Below are 27951 nucleotides of genomic sequence, written 5' to 3'. Positions count from 1 at the left end.
GACATTTCTGTCTGTCACTTAATATGACAAGGTTAGCATGTTTTATTCAAAAGTTTTAAACAGTAAAATGATTTGTATGCATTACTCTTTTATTGGACTGCTAGGGAAAGCAGAAAGCAACACAATTATTCTATGATGCAAAGTCATATTTTGTATTAAATAAATAAATAAAGTGACAAAACAGGATTATTTCTAACATCTTTACAATTCATACAGAAGCCCTCTTGTCATCTGGAGACCAAAAAATTAAGTATTTAAGAAAGGTGAAGGAAAAGGAAACAAGGCAGCAGCCTTCTCCCCTCAAAAGACTGAATAATGAGCAGCAAGGTAAAAACCCAAGATACCTCGGTAATAGAGTCCATGGTTTTATATAAATTAAAAGAAATATCTGCTGGATCATAAAATGGAAAGTTGTAATGTGAAAAGCATTTGCTGCATTATATGAACTTAAGAAATGCGGAAAAACATCCTCCTCCTTTGGTCATACCTTAGGGCCTAGTGAAGCATAGGAGTTTGGGGTTCAAATTCTGCTCTCTGAATTCAGAAGTCCCTTAGCTTTCTGGAACACTCTTTGGGTCATCTTTCCTTAATATCACATGTTGAACCATCTCCAACTGGAAAACAAAATTAATTATTCAGTGAACGAAAGAACAGAAAAATGGGTATAACTTTCTAGGCTTGTAGTTGGGGAATTCTGCAGGTGATTGGGAAAATTTGTTTCAATATCGGCTCTGGATGGCAGAAAGGAGTGATGGGTTTCCCATGTCCCAGATAAATGCCTCAGTGTGTGACAAATTCTGTGCACTGAAATGGAAATAAGGGCTAATTAGACAAGCATCAGCTTCATCTGCTTCCAGGCTTCCTACTTAAGTTATCAGCACTTCTAACAGGAGTCAAACAGGGCAGGTGGGGCTGCTTGATAGCTACAAGCTGGTTTTGTAATCTCAGGCAGGATATTTTCTGGCCTCTACAAGGCATCTGGAAGATTTTTTTTTTTTTTTTTTATTCTAACATGCTTAACATGATTACTGGTTTCTGCATGTTGTTGTCATTAAGAAGGACTCAAGTCTAGAAGTGTTGTGGCATTCCAGATACTACTATGGTTTTACAAGGAACACACATGGTCCAGCGATAATACAGATGACAACCTGCTGACAGAGTACTTGTCCCTTTATGGCAGTCAAGAGAATAGAAGGAATATAATCACAGAATCATAGAATCATTTAGGTTGGAAAAGACCTTTAAGATCATCAAGTCCAACTGTTAACCTAGCACTGCCAAGTCCACCACTAAACCATGCCCCTAAGTGCCACATCTACATGTCTTTTAAATACCTCCAGGAGTGGGGACTCAGCCACTTCCCTGGGCAGCCTGGTCCAAGGCTTGATAACCCTTTCGGTGAAGAAATTTTTCATAGCATCCAACGTAAATGTCCCCTGGCACAACTTGAGGTCATTTCCTCTCGTCCTAACGCTTGTTACTTGGGAGAAGAGACCAACACCCACCTCACTACAACCTCCTTTCAGGTAGTTGTAGAGAGCGATAAGGTCTCCCCTCAGCCTCCTCTTCTCCAGGCTAAACAACCCCAGTTCCCTCAGCTGCTCCTCATAAGACTTGTGCTCTAGAGGATTCGCCAGCTTCTTGCTCTTCTTTGGACACAATCCAGCACCTCAATGCCTTTCTTGTAGTAAGGGGCCCAAAATTGAACCAGAGTTCAAGGTGCAGCCCCACCAGTTCTGAGTACAGGCGGATAAGCACTAATCTTGCTGGCCACACTATTCCTGATCCACGCCAGGATGCTCTTGGCCTCCTTGGCCACCTGGGCACACTGCTGGCTCATATCCAGCTGACTGTCGACCAAAAACCCCAGATCCTTTTCAGCCAGGCAGCTTTCCAGCCACTCTTCCCCAAGCGTGTAGCTTTTCATGGGGTTGTTGTGACCAAAGTGCAGGAGCTGGCACTTGGCCTTGTTGAACCTCACACAGTTGGCCTTGGCCCATCGGTCCAGCCTGTCCAGGTCCCTCTGTAGAGCCTTCCTACCCTCAAGCAGATCAACACTCCCGCCCAACTTGGTGTCATCTGCAAACTTACTGAGGGTGCACTCGATGCCCTCATCCAGATCATTGCTAAAGTTATTAAGCAGAAGTGGCCCCACTACAGAGCTCTGGGGAACACCACTTGTGACTGGCCACCAACTGGAGTTAACTCCATTCACCACTACTCTTTGGGTCTGGCCACCCAGCCAGTTTTTTACCCAGCAAAGAGTACACCCGTCCAAGCTCTGAGCAGCCAGTTTCTCCAGGAGAATGCTGTGGGAAACGATGTCAAAGGCTTTTACTGAAGTCCAGGTAGACAATATCCACAGCCTCTCCCTCATCCACTGAGCAGGTCACCTTGTCAAAGAAAGAGATCAGGTTAGTGGGGCAGGACCTGCCTTCCATAAACCCACACTGACTGGGCCTGATTGCCTGGTTGTCCTGTATGTGCCACATGATGGCACTCAAGATGAGCTGCTCCATAACCTTTCCCGGCACCGAGGTCAGACTGACAGGCCCTTATTTCCCACAAATCCTCCTTCTGGCCCTTCTTGTAGATGGACATCACATTTGCTAACCTCCAGTCAAGTGGGACCTCCCTGGTTAGCCAGGACTGCTGATAAATGATGGAAAGCTACTTGGTGAGCACTTCCACCTGCTCCCTCAGCATTCTTGGGTGGATTCCATCTGGCCCGATAGACTTGTGTGTTTCTGAGTGGTGTAGCAGGTTGCTAACCATTTCCCCTTGCATTATGGGAGCTTCATTCTGCTCGCCATCCCTGTCTTCTAGCTCAGGGGGCTGAGTAGCCTGAGAACAACTGGTCTTAGAATTAAAGACTGAGGCAAATAATGCATTAAGTCCCTCAGCCTTTTCCTCACCCTTTGTCACTATGTTTCCCCCCTGCATCCAATAAAGGATGGAGACTGTCCTTAGCCCTCCTTTTGTTGCTAATGTATTTATTACAGAGTATTAAAGAGTATCACAAGATTTAAGTAATGGGCCATATTGTGTAATTTAGGATTTACTTGTCTAGTATCTTGTGTCTGACAGTGGTCGGTTCCAGATCTATTGCTGGAAAGCACAGAGACCTTTTCCTTCATTAACTTCAGTTCTGGTTATGTAGCTTGTTGGCTGCATAAATCCTCAATCCTTAGTCTGATTTTTTTTTTTTTTTTTTTATTTGCCTCAATGGCATTCTGTTGTGGAAAACTTCAAAGCAGAACTGTGCATTGTGTGAAAACAGGGTTTTTTTTTTATAATTTCAGAAAATACTGTTCTTCATTTGTTTGAAATTTTGAAGTCTAAGTTGATAATGGCTTTAACATTCAGCTGAAATATTAAAAATGAAAAAGAAGTTATTTGTTTTTAAAATATCAGATGAGTTAGCAGATGATCAGTTGTATTTATGATCAAGAGTTGCAGTCCACTTTGGCAATGCTTGCACTAAAAATAATTACACGCAGTATTCATGAAGGAGACCAGTTCAAGACTCAGGTAGATCAAACACTGTTCATAGCACATGTACATTATAGATTAATGGCAAAGAATTTTTCTCCTTTATCTCCTTTATTTTTTCCTAGAGTTCTTCAAAGCTGAACCTGTAAAAAGCAAATAAATACACTTACATGAAAGTTGGACTAAGAAGATGAGGCTAGGAAATTGTGGCATAGAAAGGAATAGATAGGTGGATATGAGCGGAAGAGAGAGGGAAGTCCATTGCTACAGCTGTAGCCCTGTACCATTGACAACATCAGAAGTCACATTTAAGGTCAGCTACCATCTGACATGTTTCACTGTAGACTTGCTGGCCATCATCTAGCATTGATCTGCAGTGCACAGTAGCTGTTAGTCTCAAAAGCATGGCTTGTTTTTTTCTTGAAGGTAGCTGTACTACTCAAATGCTAACTAAAACGTAATATTGACAAATTTATGACATTTACTACAGTAATAACTTTATACAACATAGAACACAGGCTTGGTACAGTGGGATTTCTAAGTGCTCTGTCCCCATCTCAAATCTGAAGTAGCAAACAATATCAGGTTTATTCAAAGCTCTTTTTTTACTCTTTACATCTTTCATTGTAATTTCTAAACATATTTTAATTACTTTAATTTGCATGTGCATCTTATAATATGCTAGTTATAAAACTAAAGATGATGTCTATACAGTATGGAACACAGTACTCCTTCAGCCATGTGCCACCTGCTTCTCTGTGCATTTATAGTTACCTGTTCATTAGCCGCTAGTTCTTAAAATGCTGCTGTGTTTGTTATAATTTGGGCTGTTTTAACAACAAATTGAGTAACATCTCAATAATGCATGATCTCACTGTGCGTTGAGTAGGATAAATAAAACAAGTAAGAATACCTCTACAAACTTCTGAATTAAGAAACATGAATTTGATTTCAAAGGTTATTTATTAAAATCATCTGTGGATCAAATTCACAGCTCATAAAATCACAATTTACTGGTTTACCAGCTGGTTACCTTTAATTTCCTCAGTCAGCTGTCATGAAATTATTTCCACTCTTTCAAACTTAATATAAATTTTCCTCTAATGAACAAAACTCATTTTGCTACATGTAATGCTTTGGTGTATTATAGTTGCCCTCATTTGCTCTAAAAGCAAGTGGCGAAGGACAAAAAGATAAATATTCTTTACACCTGTGCTGGTTGTCATTTGTGGGTCTCAGCTGAGATTTTTCTGGATTCACAGATTGGAATTATTTGGAAAAGTATTGTCTTGCATATTTTGAGCATAAAATAATTTTATGCTACATTCTTTTGAAGTTTAAATTATTTATTTTATTCCTGAAGTATGCCAAATTTCAGAAATATTTATTTAAAAAATTATATTTTCCTCATTTTATGTGTATCCATCTACCTGATGCTGTAAGCTAATTTTAGTAAACTTGTGTGTTTCCAGCTTGAGGTGTTATTAAATGGACACGTTTCAAAAATTACTAGGTACTTGCTACTTGAAGTTTGATGTCACTCCCCACTCAGGAACACTGTATATAACTATATTGTATTGTGTATATGTATTCTTCCCAACCACTCAATATCCTATTTTCACTGGAAATTGAGCTGATAAAATGCACCTCTAATTGAAAGAGTAGGAAGAGGAAAAGGGTTGTGCAGTTTATCGGTGCAACCATATCATGTGATATTTGGATATTTGCCTATAGGCTGGAGAATTTGGAGTGAATTTGCTTTATCTTTCCTTGTAAGCTTGCAACTTAAGCTACAGCCAAATTCTCCATGCCTTAATCCTGAGAATGGATTTACTGAGGTCCTTTTGTGTCTCAGGCTACCACATAAAAAAATAATTTGTTTTCCTGAGCAATAAGCTGTTTGCCTTATGTGATATATAACTTGTTTAGTTATTTTTACAACTTTTTGCTTATGATAGAAAGATACAGTAACCACCTGACTCTTAGCTGAATGCATTAGGCTTCTTGTTACATTATGCACCCGCACTTAATGGCTGTAATTGATTAGAGCCTCATCTGGATTCAGAAGATTAAGTAATGCAAATTGTTTTACAGTTCCTTAATAGACCCTGCTTAATGAGACAATCAGGAGATTTCAAGGCTTACTCTCTGTTTGGAGTTACACAAAAACAGTGACTACAGCTGAGATCTAGTGCTACTGATGTTAACTCTTATGCACAAGAAAAATAACTGCCATCTGCATTTGTAAATATTTCCATTCTGTTCATTTATGAGTAATAATTTTTTTAAAAAAAGGGGGGGGGGGCAAAAGAACAGCTTGTTCCTCCCCCTACTCCCCCCTCCTCCAACCTCCTTTCTATCTCTACTTCTATTTTCTCTCTGGTTTTTCTGCACAGCTCCTGAGAACTAGAGTGGCAGTATGCGCTCTGCGGGAATTTTCAGCAGATAAAAGAGTTCACAGAGAGGGCCTGGAAATTTATCTGAACGTTTGCAGTCCCCACCAGAACAGCCAGCTACTTAAATAATAGAATAATCAGATGCATAACTTCATATACACCTGTGTCAGTACAATGCCATCTTGCAGGTGTGTCTCTCCTAGAAATAACATCACACTGACAGGCTGTTGGCATTGCCAACATCATGCGTATCATTGAGGTTGTATTTCTGGGAAAGGCAGTCATGCTGGCTAGCCAACAGGACAGATAGCCAAATACTCTTTATTTATGAGAATTAAGTTCTTCTGAAGTTCATGTGCACATAACTCATCTCATCAGTTTATTTTGTGTATTACAGACCACGAAGAATAGCTAAATATTTGGGGCAACATTAACGACTAATTAAACCAGTCAGAAAAAAATACTTGGCCAATAGGTGTGAGGACAGGGCTTGCCATTCACTAGGACTGGGACTGGCAGGAGGAAGGGGCCAACAGGACCCCCACGCATTTGGGGCAGGAGCACTGTGCAGCTGTGTCTTGGGCAGGCAAAGCCCTGGCAGCGATGCTGGCGGGACCAGGGGCAGCTCTGGGGAGAAGGTCCTGCGTCTTGTCTGGCAACGAGCTGAGCAGGGCCAGAAAGGCTGAAGATAAGGGAGAGCTTTTCCCCACTGAGAATGGTGGGTCAGTGGGGCCAGTGCCCAGGGAGGTGGTGCCATCTCCTTCCTTGGATGGTTTCCAGCCCCTACAGGATAAAACCCTGAGCAACCTGGTCTGGGCAGGGGGTTGGACTGGAGACTTCCCATGGTCCCTGATGGTCTGAAATGTCCTAGGATCAATCCTATGGTCTTCTGAATAATTTAAAAATATGGAATCAATTTCTGGATTATTTTTAATTACAGGGAAAGAAAGACTTTTCCTCTGTTGGTGAGTCAAAATTTGTGCTGCCTTATGTAAGGAAGAAACATTTCATGAAAGGAACTTGTGAATTCCATTACAATTACAAATTAGGATCTCCTTGTTTCCTGCCAAATATAAAAGTGACTTTTATTGTTTTTCTTTTGATTCTGAAGTATTTAGAAAGCTTTTTACAAGACAGAGATACAAATTGCCTTTGAAATGTGCTTTGCAATGAGGAGATCTTTGCTTTTCTGATTTTTGTTGTGAAATACTACCTTTGTTGATTCAAGAGCTACATTTGTTCTGCAAGAATACTGTTGAGACTTTTCACTCGAAGAAGGAAGTTTTAAAGATGCTTCTGTATGTATAATCATTGGACATAGTTATTCCAGAGGGCTGACTTTTAAACCCATCTTTTTTTGCGCTCTCTGTTCTCTTCCTTGTGGATGTTTGTATTTCTACTTTTTTGATAAATAGCACTTGGTGGTTCAGAGATGAATTCACGCAGACCATGTAGTGTTTGTGATTTATTTACTAACAACATAAATAAACATTTTTCATCCTCTGGGTGTGTGTACACTAAATTTTTGCACTGTCATTTACACATTTTGGTCTTGATGTTTTTTTTAATTACAGCAGACCAGTTATTTATCCCTGGTGTAAATCTATTAAAGAAAGCTGGGTCCTGGTCCATCTGTAGTGTATGCATCTCATTTCCCCTCCTATCATCACTTCAGCTGGGGAGATTAGATTTAAAGGGAGCCATTGCTCACTGTTTATGCACCCTGATCACTGATTAAGTTACTATGAGTACCCAAGAAAAGTGGATCAGACTGAAAATCAGGAATGAGCTTTGTCCTGGAAAAGGATTTTGTTATTTGGCTTTAAAGGCACATAGAGCAAGTCCTACTTATGGTTAGTTATACTGTCTCATATTTGATAGTGCTTTGTCATTTTCAACCTTTTTAGAACAAGGTGTAATAACAGAATTCCTTTTAGCACCACTTTCTAGCTGCACATTACATGAAGTGATTTACAGGATCAAATCCTAACATTTCTCTCTAGCAAGCAGCCCTAGTTCATACAGTGGCGTTACATGAATTGTAGATCATGGCATGATCTGACAATTTAATCTGGGAATTGACTAAATTTAAACACTGGCATATCTTCCAGCCAAGAATAAAAGCCAAATTAGTCCTTCAGTGGAAAAAAAAAAAAAAAATTCTTACTAACAGGTAGGATCAATGAAAATATATATTAAAAATTACTTCTGATTTTTTTTTTAATGACTTGATATCAGTAAATAAAAACTAAAAAATAATTCTGCAAGTGAAAGAATGAGCAAGGTATCTCTTTCAGCCCCTCACTAGCTGGTTTAGATTTCATGGCACAAGAGGCAAAAAGCTTCAATATTGTATGTTTAGGCAATTTTTGATATATGTATTCATCTGCATTGTGAAGTGCTAGTATAGACCTTTATGCTCAGAACAGCAGAAACTATCCTCTTCTGCATCACATTCACTACACTACCAAGAAGAAAACCGATCAGTGATTGGAAAGAATTATTCTCCAGATCTACAGTTGATGAGAAGCTCAACATGTCCTGGCAATGTGTACTCACAGCCCAGAAAACCAACCATATCTTGGGCTGCATGAAAAGAAACATGACCAGCAGGTCAAGGGAGGTGATCCTCCTGTGCTACTCTGCTCTCATGAGACCCCACCTGGAGTACTGTGTCCAGCTCTGGGGCCCCCAACATAAGAAGGACATGGACCTGTTGGAGTGAGTCCAGAGGAAGGCCACAAAGATGATGAGAGGGCTGGAGCACCTATCCTATGAAGACAGGCTGAGACAGCTGGGGTTGGTCAGACTAGGGAAGCCTCCAGGGAGACCTTATAGCAGCCTTCCAGCACCTGAACGGGGTCTACAAGAAAGCTGGGGTGGGACTTTTTACAAGGACATGTAGTGATAGGACAAGATGTAATGGCTTTAAACTGAAAGAGGGTAGATTTAGATTAGATATAAGGAAGAAATGCTACACTATGAGAGTGGTGAGACACTGGAACAGGTTGCCCAGAGTAGTTGTGGATGCCCCCTCCCTGGAAGTGTTCAAGGCCAGGTTGGATGGAGCTTTGACCAACGTGGTCTAGTGGAAGGTGTCCCTGCCCATGGCAGGGGGATTGGAACTAGGTGGTCTTTAAGGTCCCTTCTAACCCAAGCCATTCTATGATTCTATGACTCTATGATACAGTGGGATCATCAATATGTACCATTTCAGGATATGGACCAATGTGCTCAAGCCATGAGTACTATCCATCCCTCCAAAAATAAAAATGGATTAAAAAGTGTTATCAACATTACCAATATTCTGCTTTTCCTGTCTGTCTTGTATTTGGAAGAGCCAGGACAACATGCAGGTTTAGGTGTAATACTAATTTGTATGACTGTATTATATGGGTTTCACTATTCATAAACCAGGTCTTCAGTAATTAAGTGTATGAAATAAATAACTATTAATTAAGTTCCCTTAATTTAATGTTAAATGGAGGACAAAGATTAGCATCTATCCATCTATGCTAGATTTCATTGGTGCTATATAGACACTAAGTATCTCTCTATATGTCCTCAATTTCTAAAATGTTTCTTCACATATGTTTAGAGCAATTCTCCAAGGATAACAGATTCTTGCCTAGCTAACCACAAGTATTATGACATGTAGAAACGATCTAAGTCATGCAATAACGCAATAAGCCTATGACTACATTTTGACAGTGTTACTTTTACTGACTCTAGTGAAGCCTATTCAGAGTTCTCTATATTAAAAGCAAAAGAAAATGCATTCATGTGCTTTCTGAGAAACCTTAATGTAGAAAGTAGTCTTGTTTGGAAGAAAGAGCTTGAGACAGGTAAGGGAAGGGTGTTTTCCAGAGAAATAAGATTAGTAAGCCCTTAGACAAAATTGAAAGTAATAAAATGCATGCTGCCTTCATGAGGGATTTTTCACTGGCTGTACTGTCGTATGGAAGAACCGTGGAAGAAAGCAACTCAGCAGCCCTCAGTGTGGGATGAGTTGAGGACTCAGAGACTTCTCGCAGCCTCCAGTGGTATGTGCCTGAAAAATCTCATAATCCCTCAGGTTGTTGAAAAAAACAACATCTAAGCAGTGTTTTGGATCTGCCAGAGTTATCACTAGCTGAGATCACAGAACAAAGGTTTTCTAAAGCATCTTTGCAGTATGACTTCTGGTTCTTTGCAGAACCTCATTTGCAGGTTGACTATGCCTAAACCACATCATAGACTCTGAGATCAGGGGAAAATAGGATAGTACACAGGGGCCTGGAGACCTAGTGCACATTCTAAGAAACTGAAAGTTTGCTCTTGGTAGTACTAAGTCAAACAATAACAAAAAAGTTTTCAAAATATTTATGTGGGTTTTGCTGGACTCTATGACAAATAAGTTCTAGCACTCAACTATGCTCTGACCTGTGGATCTTTATACAGGGCTTTATGTGTATGTTATTCAGCATGGCTATGAAACACTTATATTTAGAGAATTATTTGATGTTTGCAACACAATGGTTATGCCAATAGCATTGAAATACCCATGTCAGACTTAGTGTTGTGTTCTGAAAGATATCTAAATGTAAAACTGTCCTTGTTTTGCTGCTTTAAAGAACATGCAAGGCAGTTATTTAGAAAGACTATAGATTGTGGAAGAAAATGGCAAATGCAGAAAACACAGTACTGATGAACTTGGTGAATCTTCATCTCTCCCCGCACCCCCCCCCCCCGCCCAATACGTAGATACAATTTGCATACATATATCTTTATATATGAACCTATATTGCTGACTCTTCCAAAGGTCATTTGCCTTTCCCTTAGATAGTCTGGAGGTATGAGGGGTACAGAATGCAATGGGCTAAATAGCCCAATGAGGGAAGGTAACAAATACCAACATTTTTGCTAGAGCATATATATATATTCCTTTTTAAAAATTGCTAGCATTTCTGGAGGATGCTATAATTAGGGTACACAGATGACAAAGGAGAAGTATGAAACAGCATGATAGAAACCTTGCAAGAAGGCAGAAATGTACATGAGAAAGGACATCATCAGCGTGGGTGATGCAGGAATGAACTGTCCATCTGTGAAGGTAAAAGGGTTGACAGATCTCCACTACTAAGTGGGATGGGAATAGGGAAATGAGAGGAAATGAGATGTTGTGACTGCCCTCCCTTTTTTCGGCTCTAGATACTTCTTAAGCTGAGTGTTTTATTGATGAATCTACCAAGATTTATTGTTCAGAAAAGTCTCTTTGCTTTGGTGTAAGCCTTTTGCAGTCTTCTCTACTTTTATATACCAATTACGTATCGATTGAGAAGGGTAGAAAAAACAATAAAATGTCACTGGGAAGATTTTCTCTTCTTTAGATTTTCATCTAAGCTATGAAAAGACAAAAAAATGCAAGAGCCTGGAAAAGGTCTAAAAAAGCATTCAAACTTCAGATCATTTGTATTTATCTGAATCTACTGTGGGTCACCAAACTCAGACCATTACTCACTTCACCTTCCAGTTCCTAAGAGTACAATTTAGAACTTCTGATCTAAGAGGGACCAATACACTAATCTCTTTATCTTGCTATGCCTAGGCTATTTATTTCTATTTATGGCATTACAGAGGTTCTTACCAAGTTCCCTGAACAAATATGTGAGCACATATTGCAACGCTTTTTATTTTGAAGACCTAGAGAACTTCAGAATAAAGGAAAGGCTTTGCACACCACTTATATACAGGCATTCTGTGGAGAAAAGAACTTTATGACATACCCTTTTAAAAGCCTAAATAAATTATGATGTTCTTCAGCCACATGAGTACTTTAAATGAATAGAAAAGATTTATCCAGGAAACATAATGTTCACTTTCTGTGTCCATATGGAAAATTTTATTTAAATCATATTCTGTATGCACTCTGGTCAGTTCAGAAAACTAGCTCCAACTCTGATGGATGTTGGACAGGATTGTACATTAAGTACTGTAGCCATATCAACAGCTTGTGTAAATAATTTTGTAGACTCTGCAGTGCACACCAAGAAACTGGTCCATTTTGCAAATCTGTATCCTACACACATGGTTCACTAATTCTTTGATATTGCCTGTTCCATTGCTTACTCTTTTCTGTACCTTCTGCCCACAGCTGCACACAGCTGTTGTGAGGCGAACACTTTTATCTTTAGGGGAAACAGGGACCAATGAACATCAGCCTATTGCTATTCATGATTTATAATATAATTTGAGAGGAAATAAGGCAGAAAACAGTACTTGCATGTTGGCTATGTAAAGTCTGCCTGAGAATCAGAATTAGGACATTTTTCTTCTATGTTAGAACCTTTGTGACAAAGGTGGCAGCAGAATTTTAAAGGCCATTTCTGAACCACTGCACGTGCTGAAGTTCTGTTCTGCAAGGTGCTCAGTGTCCTTATTTCTCTTCAATAAACCCAGGATTTATGGAGAACATATTTATTCCGGATACTATCAAGAGAAATTGTGGGTTTTGTAATGGTAACTTATGACCGAGCAGTACTTTTATCATCCTTGTTATAAACTTGAGGCCTTCAGTAAAATAGGACAGAATCAATACAAATAAAAATGTTAATATGCTCTGCAGCTGATATTCACAAGATTATCCAGCTCTTAAAACAGCTCCAGGTAGTCACAGAAACTGTGCCATACACAAAACAACCAGACAAATGCAATTACTTTTTGGAAATTTTCCATTAACACAAATAGAGAGATCCTTCATGTTTGGATTATGGATTTTACCAGGTTTAAAATAATTTAAAAACAAAATACAAGCACAAAAATAAGCAGGATCTGCTCTGAATTTCCTAACATTTGTTTCCTTGTGCAGTCAATGTTCTGCCATGGTTTTTTCCCATAATTATAATTAAATAGTCATAGAATCATAGAATCATTTAGGGTGGAAAAGACATTTAAGATCATCCACTCCAACCATTAACCTAACATTATCAAGTCCACCACTAAACCAACTAAGGGTAGAGTAGCAATTTCATGTTTCCTGGCTTGGTGGCTGGATTATTTATAATGAAAGTAAAAACTAGGAATCATCAAGATTGGACAGGACCTCTCAGATCATCAGTCCAGCCATCAACCCAAAACCCCCATGCCCACTAAACCATGTCCCACAGTGCCACGTCTACCCGTTTTTTCAACACTTCCAGGGATGGTGACTCCACCAACTCTCTGGGCAGCCTGGTCCACTGCTTGACTACCCTCTCCGTGAAGAAACTTTTCCTAATATCCAATCTAAACCTCCCTTGGTGCAGCTTGAGCCTATTTCCTCTTGTCCTATCACTTGTTACTTGGGAGAAGAGACCAACACCCACCTCACTACAACCTCCTTTCAGGTAGTTGTAGAGAGCCATAAGGTCTCCCCTCAGCCTCCTCTTCTCCAGGCTAAACAACCCCAGGTCCCTCAGCCGCTCCTCATAAGACCTGTGCTCCAGACCCTTCACCAGCCTTGTTGCCCTTCTCTGGACATGCTCCAGCACCTCAATGTCTTTCTTGTAGTGAGGGGCCCAAAACTGGACACAGTATTCAAGATGCAGCCTCACCAGCGCCGAGTACAGGAGGACAATCACCTCCCTGCTCCTGCTGGCCACACTATTCCTGATCCAAGCCAGGATGCTCTTGGCCTCCTTGGCCTCCTGGGCACACTGCTGGCTCATCTTCAGCCAGCTGTCAACCAGCACCCCCAGGTCCTTTTCAGCCAGGCAGCTTTCCAGCCACTCTTCCCCAAGCCTGTAGTGTTGCATGGGGTTGTTGCGACCAAAGTGCAGGAGCTGGCACTTGGCCTTGTTAAACCTCATACAGCTGGCCTCAGCCAATCCATCCAGCCTGTCCAGGTCCCTCTGCAGGGCCATCCTACCCTCAAGCAGACTACCACTGCCACTCCAGCTTGGTGTCATCTGCAAACTTACTGAGGGCGCACTCAATCCCTTCATCCAGATCCTTGATAAAGATATTAAACAAGCCTGGCCCCAAAACGGAGTTCTGGGGAACACCACTTGTGACCAGCTGCCAACTGGATTTAACTCCATTCACCACTACTCTCTGGGCTCAGCCACCCAACCAGTTTTTTCCACAGCGAAGAGTATGTCTGACTAAGCCATAAGCTGCCAGCTTCCTAAGGAGAATGCTATGGAAGACAGTGTCAAAGGCTTTACTGAAGTCCAGGTAGATGAAATCCACAGCCTTTCCTTCATCCACCAGGCGGGTCACCAGGTCATAGAAGGAGATCAGGCTGGTCAAGCTGGGCCTGATCTCTTGGTTGGCCTGCACTTGCCTGTTGAGCACACTCAATATGAAACGCTCCATAATCTTCCCCAGCACCAAGGTCAGGCTGACAGGCCTGTAGTTCCCTGGATCCTCCTTCCGGCCCTTGTAGATGGGCATCACATTGGCAAGCCTCCAGTCATCAGGGACCTCCCCTGTTAACCAGGACTGCTGATAGATGATGGAAAGTGGCTTGGCAGGCTCCTCCGCCAGCTTTCTCAGTACTCTCGGATAGATCCCATCTGGCCCCATAAACTTGTGAGTGTTCAGGTGGTGTAGCAGGTCATTAACTGCTTCCTCCTGGATTATGGGGGCTCCATTCTGCTCCCCATCCCTGTCTTCCAGCTCAAGGGGCTGAAAACCCTGGGGATAACTGGTCTGGCTGTTAAAGACAGAGGCAAAGAAGGCATTAAGTACCTCAGCCTTTTCCTCATCCTTGGTGACAATGTTCCCCCCCACATCCAGCAAAGGATGGAGATTCTCCTTGGCTCTCGTTTTACTGTTGTACTTGTAAAAACATTTTTTATTATCTCTGACAACAGATTGAGTTCTAGCTGGGCTTTTGCTTTTCTGATTTCCTCCCTGCATGACCTAACAAGATCCCTGTACTCTTCCTGAGTTGCCTGCCCCTTCTTCCAAAGGTGGTAGACTCTCCTTTTTGCCCTGAGTCCCAGCAAAAGCTCCCTGTTCAGCCAGGCCAGTCGTCTTCCCCGCCAGTTGGTCTTACTGCACATGGGGACAGACCCGCTCCTGCGCCCTTAAGACTTCCTTCCTGAAGGAGGGCCAGCCTTCCTGGACCCCTTTGCCCTTCAGGACTGCCTCCCAAGGGACTTTCCCAACCAGGGTCCTGAAGAGGCCAAAGTCTGCCCTTCAGAAGTCCATGGTAACAGTTTGGCTGCCCCTCCTCTTTATATTGCCAAGAATCGAAAACTCTATCATATCGTTGTTGCTAAGCCCGACAGCCTCCAACCACGACATCTCCCACGAGTCCTTCTCTGTTTGTAAAGAGCAGGTCAAGTGAGGTACCTCCCCTGGTAGGCTTGCTTACCAGCTGTGTCAGGAAGTTATCTTCCACATGCTCTAGGAACTTCCTAGACTGTTGCCTTTCTGCTGTGTTTTATTTCCAGCAGATGTCCGGCAAGTTGAAGTCCCCCACGAGAACAAGGGCTAGCAATTGTGAGACTTCTGCCAGCCGCTTGTAGAACACTTCATCCACCTCTACATCCTGGTTGGGTGGTCTATAGCAGTCCCAACAGGACGTCTGCCTTGCTGGCCTTCCCCCTCATCCTTACCCATACGCACTCGACCTTATCATCACAACTGTTGAGCTCTATACAATCAAAGCCCTTCTGAAGAGCTTATAGCCATCCAGTGCAGCACTCCAGTCATGAGAGTCATCCCACCATGTTTCTGTGATGGCGACTAAGTCGTAGCTACCCTGCTGCACAAGGGCTTCCAGCTCCTCCTGTTTGTTGCCCATGCTACATGCATTGGTGTAGATGCACTTGAGGCAGGCTATCGACTTTGCCCGCAATGTTGCCATGCCACCGCTGGGCTCCTCACTAGTGAGCCTGGTTATATCCCCTTCCCCCTTTGAACCTAGTTTAAAGCCCTCTCAATGAGTCCTGCCAACTCATGGGCAAGGATCCTTTTCCCCTTTGGAGACAGCAGGATTCCATCTGCCACCAGCAGGCCCGGTGCCATGTAAACCTCCCCATGATCAAAAAAACCAAAATTCCACTGATGGTACCAGCCTCTGAGCTACTTGTTAATTAGGTGAGTTTTCCCATTCTATTTAGCATTCTTCCCTGCCACTGACAGGATAGAGGAAAACACTACCTGTGCTCCTGATGCTGCAACCAATCGCCCCAGTGCCCTGAAGTCCCTTTTGATTGCTTTAGGACTTCTCTCCACAACCTCATCACTGCCCACCTGTACAACCAGCAGTGGGTAATAATCGGAGGGCCTTACGATAGGGGAGTTTCCTAGTAACATCCCTAACCCGGGCCCCAGGGAGGCAGCAGACTTCCCTGTGGGATGGGTCTGGATGGCAGATGGGTCCCTCAGTTCCCCGCAGGAGGGAATCACCCACCACAATTACCCTCCTTTTCTTCTTAACAGGGGCAATCGTAATCCGTGAGGGTGACTGACTGGCCCTCAGCAACCCCCTGGCTGGACCTTCACCTTCACCTCCCTCCCCACTTGCCTGGTCCTCAGCTCCCAGAGCCCCATATCTGTTGTGTAGGGGCAGCTGGGAAGGTGAGGGAGGCCGGGAGGGGATTCGCCTGCCTCCCCGGGCAGGGACCTCTTTCCATTCCCCCCGTCTCTTGGATCCCCTCCTTCTGCTTGCCGGCAAGAGGGCAGGGGATCCTCCGCTCCTTGTGGGGCCTCTGCCTGCTGCCCTGGCCCCAGGGACGGCCGGGTGCGGCTCCCCCAATCTGTCTCCCTCTCGCACTCCCTGATCCTCCTCAGCCTTCCCACCTCCTCCTTCAGCTCTGCCCCCAGGCTGAGCAGATCATCTCCCTGCTCACACCGCAGACATTTGCCGTCTCCGCTGCCCTGCGGCACAAGCGACAGGCTCAGGCACTGCCTGCAGCCAGGCCCGGACGGCTGCGTGTTTGTGCGGGAGCTCCGGCTGGGTCGCCGCATTCCTTCTGGCGGCGGCTTTCGGGCGGGCGGTGCCCACAGCTGCCAGGTGTTCTCCTGGGAGGGCGATGCCCACTGCCTGGGTTTGCCTGTGGAGCCCGGAGGGGCACTCGGCCCTCCCCGCGTGAACACCCGCCCCACAGCCTATTCGCCCGTCCTGGTCGCCGCGCTCCCTGGGGGCTGCTTTTATAGGGGGGAGGGGGAGGGGGGGGGGGGGGGGTTGGCCGCCGCCACTCCTGTGCCCGCCCACGCTGCGTCAGAGCTGCCTCACGTCAGCAGCTCGCCCTCTCCCGCCCTTCCCCGCTGCCGGCTGGGGCTGGGCTGCCCGCTCTCGCCCTGCGCTTTTTGCCGCCTTAGTGAGGTATGTCAACCAGGTGTCATTTGACACTGCAGAGATTCATCCCCTGCTCACATCATGTGTGAGTTTAGGAAACAAAGGTAGAGAAGGTTGAAGAAAGCCTTAAGGGAAACACTGCATTTAACTTCATTCATGCCTGACCCATGTGCTTGTCTGTTTAGAGGACCAATAGAGCTTTTGGAAATTTGGTGCATGTGTGCAAAGGCACACAAACACACACTCTCATGTTTTAATTAGGGTTTTGAACAACAGCCTCTCATCTGCAGGCCTTTTCTCCCTCTCTCTCTTGACTAACTCCTGTAATACTTGCAGGAGTAACATAGTTCTATTTATACGACTTCAAGTCCCCAGTTCTGGAGGATCGTAATTACAAACCACTTTACTTCATCTAAAGCCAATTTAATATCAATTCCATTGGAAGATAAATTTGTTGGAATGTTCTTTTCAGATGTGAATGTAAAAATACGGGTCCTAACTGAAGTCTTCCACCGCTTTGGAGTTACAGATGGGCCAAATTAATCTGTTGAGCTGTATGAAGCACCTTCCAATTAAAACAAAACAAAACAAAACCAACAAAACAAGAAGAGGGGGAGCTCTTATTGCATTAGATAAAGATGAGGAGCTTTTAGCATACATAGCACACCATTTCCTTTTAACTCCTTCCAATACTTTTTTGTTAGTTACTTAATTAGGATTAGTAAGTTGCACCAACCCTTCACAATGTCCTACTTAGTTTTCGATTAGATTTATGTTGAGAGCTTTGTTTGCTACAGCTGTTAAAGCATGTAAAGCTGCTGAAAGAAACAATATTTTGTGATGAATTTTGAGACTTCAAAACTAATTTTCATTATGGGGTATAAAAATGCAACATCTGTGTTTTGGAAAAGGATGTGAAGACAAAGGGAACAAACCAGAAAGAACAAGATATGCTCATACAGAAAGATGGTTAAGAAACTTGCATAAGAGTAGTGCGAAGCAAACTCTGAATGCAGCAAAGAAGGTACTTAATCCTAAATTGCTTGTGTTTCAGGTGTAATCTTAAATGTCAACTGCTGACAGCTCTAGAATCGTTCTCACTCTCTTGCAGAAATGTTTCAACTAAAAAATAATTAGAATTATTTTTTAATTTTAAACAATTTGTTTTAAAATGAATAGAACTTCAGCTGGAGAACTAAAAATAAATATTTTCTTAGCTGTAATAACATGTGTTGTGTGTTTCACTTTATTAATTTTTGGTTTCTGTTGTTTTTTTTCCTCCTTTATATAATAAAGTATTCAAGAGCCTTCTGCAAGATTGTATCTCACTCTCATGCACATACCCATTTTATTTGTTATTTTTCTCTGCTTGATTTTTTGACATCTTGGCAGACATTTCATACAGTCTTACTTTCTGAAGTTGGAGAGTGTTGGATAGGGAGAAAAAAAACTTCAGCCAGCATATATCAGCTGTATTTCAGAAACTGAGGGAGAGAAATGAAGAAATATAAATAGGAAAATAATTAGATCCTGATTTTATTAAGAATTTCTAGATACTGCCAGTACCTTTTGCTGTCTAGTGATCTAAATAAAATGGTAGAGAGTATAAAGTAATCCTTTCCTAAACACCTGTCATCCAGTAATCATATTTATTATTTGAAATGACATGTGAATTTAGTACAGGACGTAAGAATTACTTCTGCAGTACAAGCATAAAACTCATCTATTTCCCTATGCCCCATATTTATGATGAACACAGTTTTTAAATGGTTGCAGATCAAATGTAAGAAGTTTATCAAAGTTACAGGAAAATGCAGAAGAAATGGGGTAGAGGGAAAAGAGAATGTGGGAGGACTAAATAACAGAACACAAGTGCCCATCAGCTGAAATATAACATTGACAGAAATAATCAGATTAATAGCAGGAGAAAAACGGTTCTGAGACTTTGAAGACATAGTAATTTGGTATGAGAGTGTTGCGTCAAGAGGGCTTTGGAAGGTACCCAATTTATCGTTATAAGTCCTGTCACGTTCAGCGTACTGAACTATCACGATTACGGATGCACAAATAATGTAGGCACCTTTCATCTAGTTGCATTGCATGAACTACCACGGCCACACTTAAAGCATCTGGTCGCGTTCAATGAGAACTATCACGGCTAGACCAATGAGTCAAAGCAATTTATTAAAGCAACAGACACACAGGTTCTTTGGATTACTGGCGATAAATTCACTGACTGCAAGGCACATGCAAATACCAAAGCATGGGTAACACAGATGCATCAAAAGATATAAAGCAACTCTATATAGAGGTTTCTAAGTTTTCCGGGGAGGCACTTGGTATAACCAAGTGTTCAAGTCTTACCCAAAGGCGTCCCAATGGGGGGCAAGAGAGGCTCAGCCCATTGACTGATCCCAGAAGTCAGAGTGGTACATGATGGTATCTTCCCTAACATTCCCTCTCTCTTAGGCTAATTTATACTATTTTTTACCTTTCAGGTGGAGCTTGAGTGACTCTAGTCATACATACTGTGCTATGATTGGTGTAAAACTTTCTCGCTTTGCTTTAAAGGCATAGGCTAGGAAAAATTCAAAGCGCAAACTCAGTGAGGAGTGGTCGCACCTTAGAGGTGAGTAGGTTTTGGGATGGAGGTGTGTTTTGGTATTATAATGATATTATAATGAGCAAAGTTTACCAAAGGGCAGCATGTTGTCAAAAATATGGCAGGTTGTTGGCCCAGGGTCTCATATTATACCTTTCCTATTGTCCTTCTTCATTCATCCATCATTTGCCCAAGTTCTTGCAGTGTTCCATTGTACTGCAGCCTGTTCCTTTGGTAAGTACATCTACAATAAATTGTTTGCCATGTTCTGGCACAGTCAGGACTATACAGGGACTAAAAGCAGCAGCAATAAGGTGACAAATGCTTCGTCTTTCCATGTCTGTAGATAGACCAAGTCTCTGGGCTTGACGGAGTGTACTGGGGAATCCAAGGGCACAGGAGCTGCCCTGGCTGGGCAGAATGCTTCAGAGCAGTCCCATCTGGGGTGCCACACAGAGCCTGGCCACGGTGTCTCCACACCGCTCCACCCTTGGGGCAGTTCCGCTTAGAGCCAACACACCAAGTTCCCCTGGTGTTGCCGACGTCTAAGGTTGCAGGCCTAGGGAACTTCCGTGAAACGGATTCCTTGCATGCCAGCTGCACTCCACCCTGGAAGCTTTGTCAGTGCTGTGCCTTTCCTAAAATTGTGAATCTAAGTTTAATCTCTAAATCACCTCCAGCATTTACTCCACAGAGAGCAACCTTGAAAGAATCCTATCTTTTTTTCTGACCATTACCTCAGAACAAGACAGCATAGCTTTATATTTCTTGAAGAAAGACCAAAAACGCCCGCCTTTACTAGGGTGGCTTTGTTTTGGCAGGCCAGATAAAGTGCGCATTGCTGTCAGAGTTGGTCATTTAATGGAAGTTAATGAGACTGAAGGATCACTCTTAGAAGTATGGAGGTAAAATTCTAATCTATCAAGCTAAATTCTGCTCTTACACTCCCCAGTACAACATTAGTGGAGCCATGGACAGAACTCAAGTGCCTCAGCAAAAAGTGTGGACTTGTTACGTAGGTTGCTGGTTTATGACTAATGTTCAAAGGGTAAGTCATATCCTATTATTTGTAGAGGAGGGTAGGATGGAGTGAAGGCTTCCTGCCAGAAACATAATGCCTAATTCAAGCCCCACAGACACCACTGGAAAAAAATCTTCTTGATCTCAGTGGGCTGTGCAACAGGTACCAAGGAACTGCACACCCTTTGCACCTTTTTCCTCCCAGAGCTGACATCGCAGAAATGCACAGTCAATGCAGAAGCAACATTTTATTGCTGCGCAGTCGGCATAAGTCCAATTAAAACTGTTGGCAGGAGCTATAGCAAATCATGTGCACTGTGAACAACGCTGGTGGAAATGTATGAGTAAAAACATTGTACCAGCCAATGCAGACAGACTGTGTCTTGCTGTAAAGACTGTATCATACACAGAGCGCTGCAGGCCATATCATCAGTGCAGCCCTTCTTTCTCTTTCCGTCTTCCACTAAGAAACATATGTTATCACTCCTCACAGTTTTTTTAAACTTTTTTTTCCTCCTGCATTTTACTACAGAAACAATCCTGATGTCTGATAAGACAGTATGGGTTTCAGTAGTAAGCAGCAGTTACGGAGCTATTTCTACTTCAGCTACTGAATGTAACTCACTTGTTTAGGTTATCAAGTGGATCAGATATTTTGCATCCATTATTTGTTTGTTGCAAAGGGGCTGCCAACCTAAAATGTGTATGATTCTTTTCTCTAAAGAGAATTGCACTGTGGTATCTAAAACTGCTGTGGCAGCTCATTCTCATCTCTCTGTTCAAAGCCAAGTGCAATGGAAAACTGACCTCAGATGAGACATTTGTGTGATACAAACATATAATCAGACCAGGAGATTAATGAGAAGCAGTGGGATGTATTTTGAGGAAATGAACAAACTGAAGTATTTAAGGCAAGCTAAAGAAGTATAGAATAGTCAGAGATGGAGATGTTTTGATCAATTATATTCCTTCTATCTTAGCTGTTTGAGATTATTGAGAGATATTTGACAATGCTGCACTTGTACCTGAGTGTTACACAACCTGGACCTCTCACAGTGCTTGCAAATTTAGTCTTAGCAGCAGATACTCAAACTAAACTCTTTATTTGAAAACACAGTCACAAATGAGTCAGCTTTTGGTATACGGGCAATACTCACATAACTGCCAAACCACATCACTTTCTGCTGCTAGATGAAGACAAGGAATTTTGGGTTTGAATAATAGCATTATCAGTTTTGTAGAAATTAGTTGAATTACATGGATGAATAATAGGAAGTCTCTCTACCATTAGAGTAGTTCTTAGTTGTTTGTTCTCTTGATCACTACTTATTGGTATTTAATTATTATTTATTAATTGTATTCCTAAGGCATGAGAGTATCTGAATACCATATACCTGATAGAAACAGAGTGTGATGCATTTGGCAGAAATGTTCCATTTGAGCAATCTCTCTAGCAATTGGAATCACTAAGTACACTTTATGCTTGTACTGCATGTATAAATGTATGTGTTTGCTTTTAAGCGCATGCCTTATTTAGAGGCACTCAGGATGAATTGGTCTGACTGGTTCAATGACACTGAAAATGACAGCACCCTTTGCACTTGAAGGTTTGAATTAGAGCTGAGTAAAAATCAATACATTCATCCTCATGGGAAATTTTACCATTGAACTGTCAAGAAAATCTTGCAAGGGTTCGTTCAGCAGACTACTCTGAATCATTATCATCTTCCAATGAGCTATATGTACTGCAGAAAAGGTTTGAGCAACGTAGAAGGGCTCATAGATACCTCAAGCTCCCATGCATCCTTATCCAACTGCCAGACTTAAGAACTATGCATGAGGCAGGACACAGGGTGGGCTATGTGATCTTAGCTTTCAGAGGGAACAAAAGATGTAGTAATAATAATCCCATTAAACTACAAGACTACTACCAAATCAGAATATTACAATACTTATGTTTTATTCTGAGGCAGCTGTTTCTTGTATTTTATTAATTTTAATGATTTATTTTATTTGACAGTATAAAAGATTATTTTTTTATTTTCAGAAACATAGTTTTGAATAAAATAAAAAACCTTGATGGTTCTCTTAGTAAGAAAAACTATCTGTTACACATATGCCTCTGACCTCTGCTGGGCAGGCAATAGACTTGCGTGTATGTGATCTGGGGAATTTCTGGAGTGCGTTGATGGAAATTTCTCAACACACAGAATCAATGAGCTGACCAGAGCAGATTCTCTGCTAGCCTTTTTTGTCACAAGCAAGGAAGAAGTGGTTGGATATGTGATTGCCCAGGGCAGTCTTGACTGCAGTCACCATGAAACTGTGGAGCTAAGATCCTGAGAAAAGCCCAGAAGACAGATTGCAGTCACAGTTTTGGACTTCGGGACAGGAGATTTCAGCTTGTTCTGGGACTCTCTTGGGAGGATCCCACAGGAGACTGTGCTAGAGAGTAAAGGTGACCAGGAGAGCTGGTAAACTTCAAGGAGAATTGCTCAAATCACAAGAGCAATCCTTCCCAACAGACAGAGAGACAGCACAGAGGAACAAGGAGCTCCTGAATGAGCTCAGAGGTGAATAGGAAACATTCAGAAGTGGAAATGGAGATGGACTGCCTGGGAGGAACACAGAGACGTTGCCTGAACTTGGAGAGGTGAAACAATCCAGTCCTCAGCCAGACTAGAAAACATTGAGGGATGTGAAGGATAGGAGAGGCTTCCTCCCAAAAAAAAGGCTAGGGTCTTTTGTTGCTCAGCAGACAACATAATGACCAAGGGTGTTGAAAAGCCTAAGTCCTCAATGTATTGTTTGTCCCAGATTTCACTTTTAAGATCTGCCTTCAGGCTCTCAGGGCACTGTGGAGGCTGTGGGCTCCTGGGGATTGTAGCAACTGTCCCACTACCCCAATCTGGGGAGTAGGGCAGGCTGGTGGGTAGCTGGGGCAGCCTTAGCACTGGGCATTGGGCACCTCCCTGGGAAAGGGACAGGATTGGTATAAGAAAGATGTGGCTTGGAAAGTTTTAGGTCACCTGGAAAAGTAGTTTTCCACATTAGTGTAACCACACCTATGTTGTGATTTGCTCAGGGTTTAGTAGATCCTATTCTTCAGGATAAGAAATACTTTTCAGAGCAGGTTAAGTTTTAAACATCCCATGTCTGCTAAGCTGGATGATTTTCTGGACTATCTCCATAGCTGGTAACTGCCAAGAAAAAAAAGTACTTGATGAGAAAAATCAAGAAGTGTGAACTCAAACCAGGCCAATTATCTGCCATTTAATAAGTTGGACAGAAATATAAAAAATGTAATCATGGCAATTTTACAGGAAGTCCTTTCAGGTAAAATCATATATACAGAGATCTCTACAAAACACATCTGTACGTACTGTACATACCCATCTGTTTGCCAGGTTCTTCTATATAACAGTGGGACAAAATCCAGAAAGCATCGCAATGTTATTTTGAAGAATATGGCTGTCCAAAAAGCTCCTTTCAACTTCCTTTCCCTCAGTAACATCTCAATTAAACAAAATAAAAATCTTAACCCTAATGCTAGTCAGCAACTGCTTTCCTCTATTTTTTTTAAATGCAAGAGGTGTAGGCAAAAAAAATAATTTCATTCTTTCTAAGTCTTAGAAAAAATTCCAATCAGTTTATAAGTGTGAATCTACACAAGGTGTTTTATTTTCTTACATCAGGAGTAGATAATTTGATCAGAATCAAAATATGCACTTATTCTTACATGGATATCACATAGTGATTGCTGCTGACTGGACACTTGCATGAGTGATGATTCATTTTTTGCTTAGCCATGGGCAGTTGCTGGGAGTTACAATGGTTCTCCAATTCAGAGCACTGAACACATCTTTTTATTGTGTAGGTACAGTGCCTGGCACACTGGGGTACATGCTGGAATACAAACTTTAAGAGGTCCTGTGATTTTTCATCGGCAATTTAAAGAAAACTAGGAAGTGACAGTAAATGACTCATTTCAGGAGCTGAGAGTAAAACATGGAGGAGGTGGTAGCTGAAGAAAGCGAAAATGAAGGAATATTATACAGGCAAAACAATGTTTTATATAGGTGTTTAAATATTTGGACAAAGGCTTGTAAAGAGTGTGTGGATACTGCATGACTTTTCACCAAAGGTTGCTTGCCTCCCTATGTGTGAAAGAATTACCTAAGTCTCCTCAAAGTTAATAAATGATGTGGCCTCTGCTACCTTAATGGAACCATTTCTGCAACCATTCGCAGTATTCAGTGACAATAGCTTATACTTAGGTTACATGTCAGAAAGCCATATGGTGCTTCTTGCATTTCTTTATAATTTTATTTTCAACACTATGATTTCTATTGTCAAGCCTGAAAGGAGTGCCCGCAGTAGTCCTGCTGTTGGGCAGGGGCTGCTTGCTTTTCACACCTAGTGAGAAGATAGAAACACAGGAAACTTGCTGCAGAAGTCAGAGCATTGCAGAGATTCTACATCTGCTGGCGGGCTTGGGTAGTCTATTTGTTACATACCTAGAAATGCTAAAAATATCTTTGAGAAACAGGGAAATAACAAAAATTAAATATTGTGCTGATGTGTTACCCAAGGTTTATTCCATTCAGCATTTATGTGCAGGAATTGTTTATAGTGTATCAAGCTGCATAAACTTGTATACTAACTCTTAGCTGTGGTATGAAGTCTGTGACATCCATCTGTTTAGAATGACATGTTTTTTGTTTCTTTTCTCTCATTCATTCTCACTGAAATTAAAATATTGACAGGAACAATTTCTATGGGGCACACGAATTAACAGAAGAGCTCATGTTACATAGGCTTTTTTGGTTTAAAGTTACAACTTTATAGAGTAACACACATATAATCCTGAACTAAATACAAATATTAGATAAATATGGACATAAAATAAGAACTAAATGAAGATTTTAACATCTCCAATATTTCAGATTCCTAGAAACAAATACTATATTTTACTTTCACTGATTAAAGTGTAACATGTAACTTGTAAGAAAATACAAGACAGTTACTGACTTTGCTTTCATTCTCATGGTGGTGTTTCTTTCTGTTTGTTTGTTTTCAATTAAGTAACAATTTGTGGTATTTCCTTCCTGTGGGAAGATATGGATGCTCTGGCATCTTTCAGTAGAATAACTTTTGGAACTCGGGGGATTAGTAATGGCTTATTCTGCTCGAGCTTAGGGAATTGCTAAGTACATCCAAACCTTTTCATGTATAAATTGTAGCTTTCAATCCACAGTGAGACAAGGATGACTGAAAGTCATTACATATGGTATCTGTTCCATGGCAGAAAGATGTGATTTCAGTTCACTTCCTAACATGCAGGTGTCCATGTCATAAAATCATCACCTCAATTTATTGTAATTGGTATCCTTTTTTTTGAATGGAAGAAGAGATAAGGCAGCTGAATATCCAGTGAGGTAAGTTGCATGCCGTGTTTCTTATTATGCAGTCAGATGAAACAGAAAGCCCTTACGATCTCCAGCAATGCATTGCTATGAGGTACGGGGCTGCCTGCATGGCTCATCGCTGTTTCTACTGTGTAGATGAACAGTGTGGTCCAGGTGCCATGTTGCCACTTTTGGCACCTACATTAATTTTTAAGGGCTGGACCCACAGCCAGTGTGAACATTGAAACTGTATTAATTTATACCAGCTGAGAAGCTGATAAAACTATTAAACCTTACTTGCATCCATAACAACACAGCTCATAGGTGCATCAGTTTCTGTCTGTTGTCTCAGTGAAAACTGAGCTGGTGGTTGCACAGCTGTGCTGGGGATACTCAAGTAGGACAAATGTCTCAGTCACTCTGAAGTGCGGAAATTACATGTTTTTGAGCTGGACCACAGAAATCCATATTAACATGATACAGGGTCTAAAAAGGCCCAAATTCTGCTGGGACACTTAGGTAGGAGACATGACAAAGAGCTTCCCCAGCACATCCCGGTCATTTCTCTTCCTGAACAGTGGGCATAGTGCCCATAAATACTGGCAGCTCTGACACATGCCTTTTTTCATGTCAAGGCTGCTGTGTTGCCAGTTCTCAGGAGTCTGGGTGTGTGGGTGCTATCTGTGAGATTTCAGCCAGGGGTGAAGCCAGACTCAGAACAATGTCAGGAACTCCAGCTTTCATGTCCTCCCAAATCTCAGTCCAGACAGAGGAATCTGCCTACTGTCACTGACTGCTTCTCTGCCTGCTTTGTCTCCATTCCAGAAAAGACGTTTACATCTAAAGTTTCCTTCTTTCTCCTAAAGACCAACCCCCGTTTCACAGGGTGGTACTTGCTGACCCACACTTGGACCCAGGAATATCAAGGGGGGAAACGTATTCTTAGATAAAATGGAGGGAAATGGGATGTGGAGCTAAATGGCTACAGAAAACAGAAACAGGAGGAGGATGAAGAGTCAGGGTATTCATTGATTCAGAGGCCAGGGGATGCTGACCAGAAGTGCTCAGTGCAGGGACACGTTCAGGTATGGGAGTGGAAAGAAGTCCTGCAGTCACAGACTGCAGCTCCCCACATCCCTCCCTGTCCAGTTTTAGCCTTCTGCTTTAGCTTAATTACCAAAATGATCCAGGCTTCTTGTAGGTACACTGAACTCAGCACAGGATAATTCTGCCTTGTAAGATGGTGAATTAGTCCTCACTGAACTCCCTATTGCTACAGCTGGCATGGTTTTTTATACCCCATCTCACAGACTTAAAGGTAACTTAGGTATATCTGCACTGGAGTGTTGTCTTGTTATAGAAAGTGCAAGATTATTTAAGCCAATAAAGAGCCCTCTCTGTATTCGTACCTGCAGCCCAAGGTGTGACAAGGTACATTCCTACATGCCCCATTAAAAATATTTTTCTATTTTTGCGTTTTCTCTCATAAAGTTTTCATTGAGATGTGTTAATAAAATTTTGTATTTTATTAAGATATAATAAGTTATACCTTTAATAAGATATACTTTACATGTGATTTTAACTCTTGTTTTCATTTAAAAAAATTCAATTTGTTGTAATTTAAGTATATTTTTATGATGTGGATAGACCAACATGAACGGTTAATACAGGGATACAGAAAATGTGCTTTCATTCTTAACACAGTGTTGTTTAGTTTGTCCAGTCCGTTTGCACAGTAGAAACCAATGACACCCTAATAGC

The sequence above is a fragment of the Pelecanus crispus genome, chromosome Z (genome assembly GCF_030463565.1).
Source record: "Pelecanus crispus isolate bPelCri1 chromosome Z, bPelCri1.pri, whole genome shotgun sequence".
Taxonomy (NCBI): domain Eukaryota; kingdom Metazoa; phylum Chordata; class Aves; order Pelecaniformes; family Pelecanidae; genus Pelecanus; species Pelecanus crispus.
The sequence above is the reverse complement of the archived record's forward strand: the minus strand, read 5'-3'. Positions refer to the sequence as shown.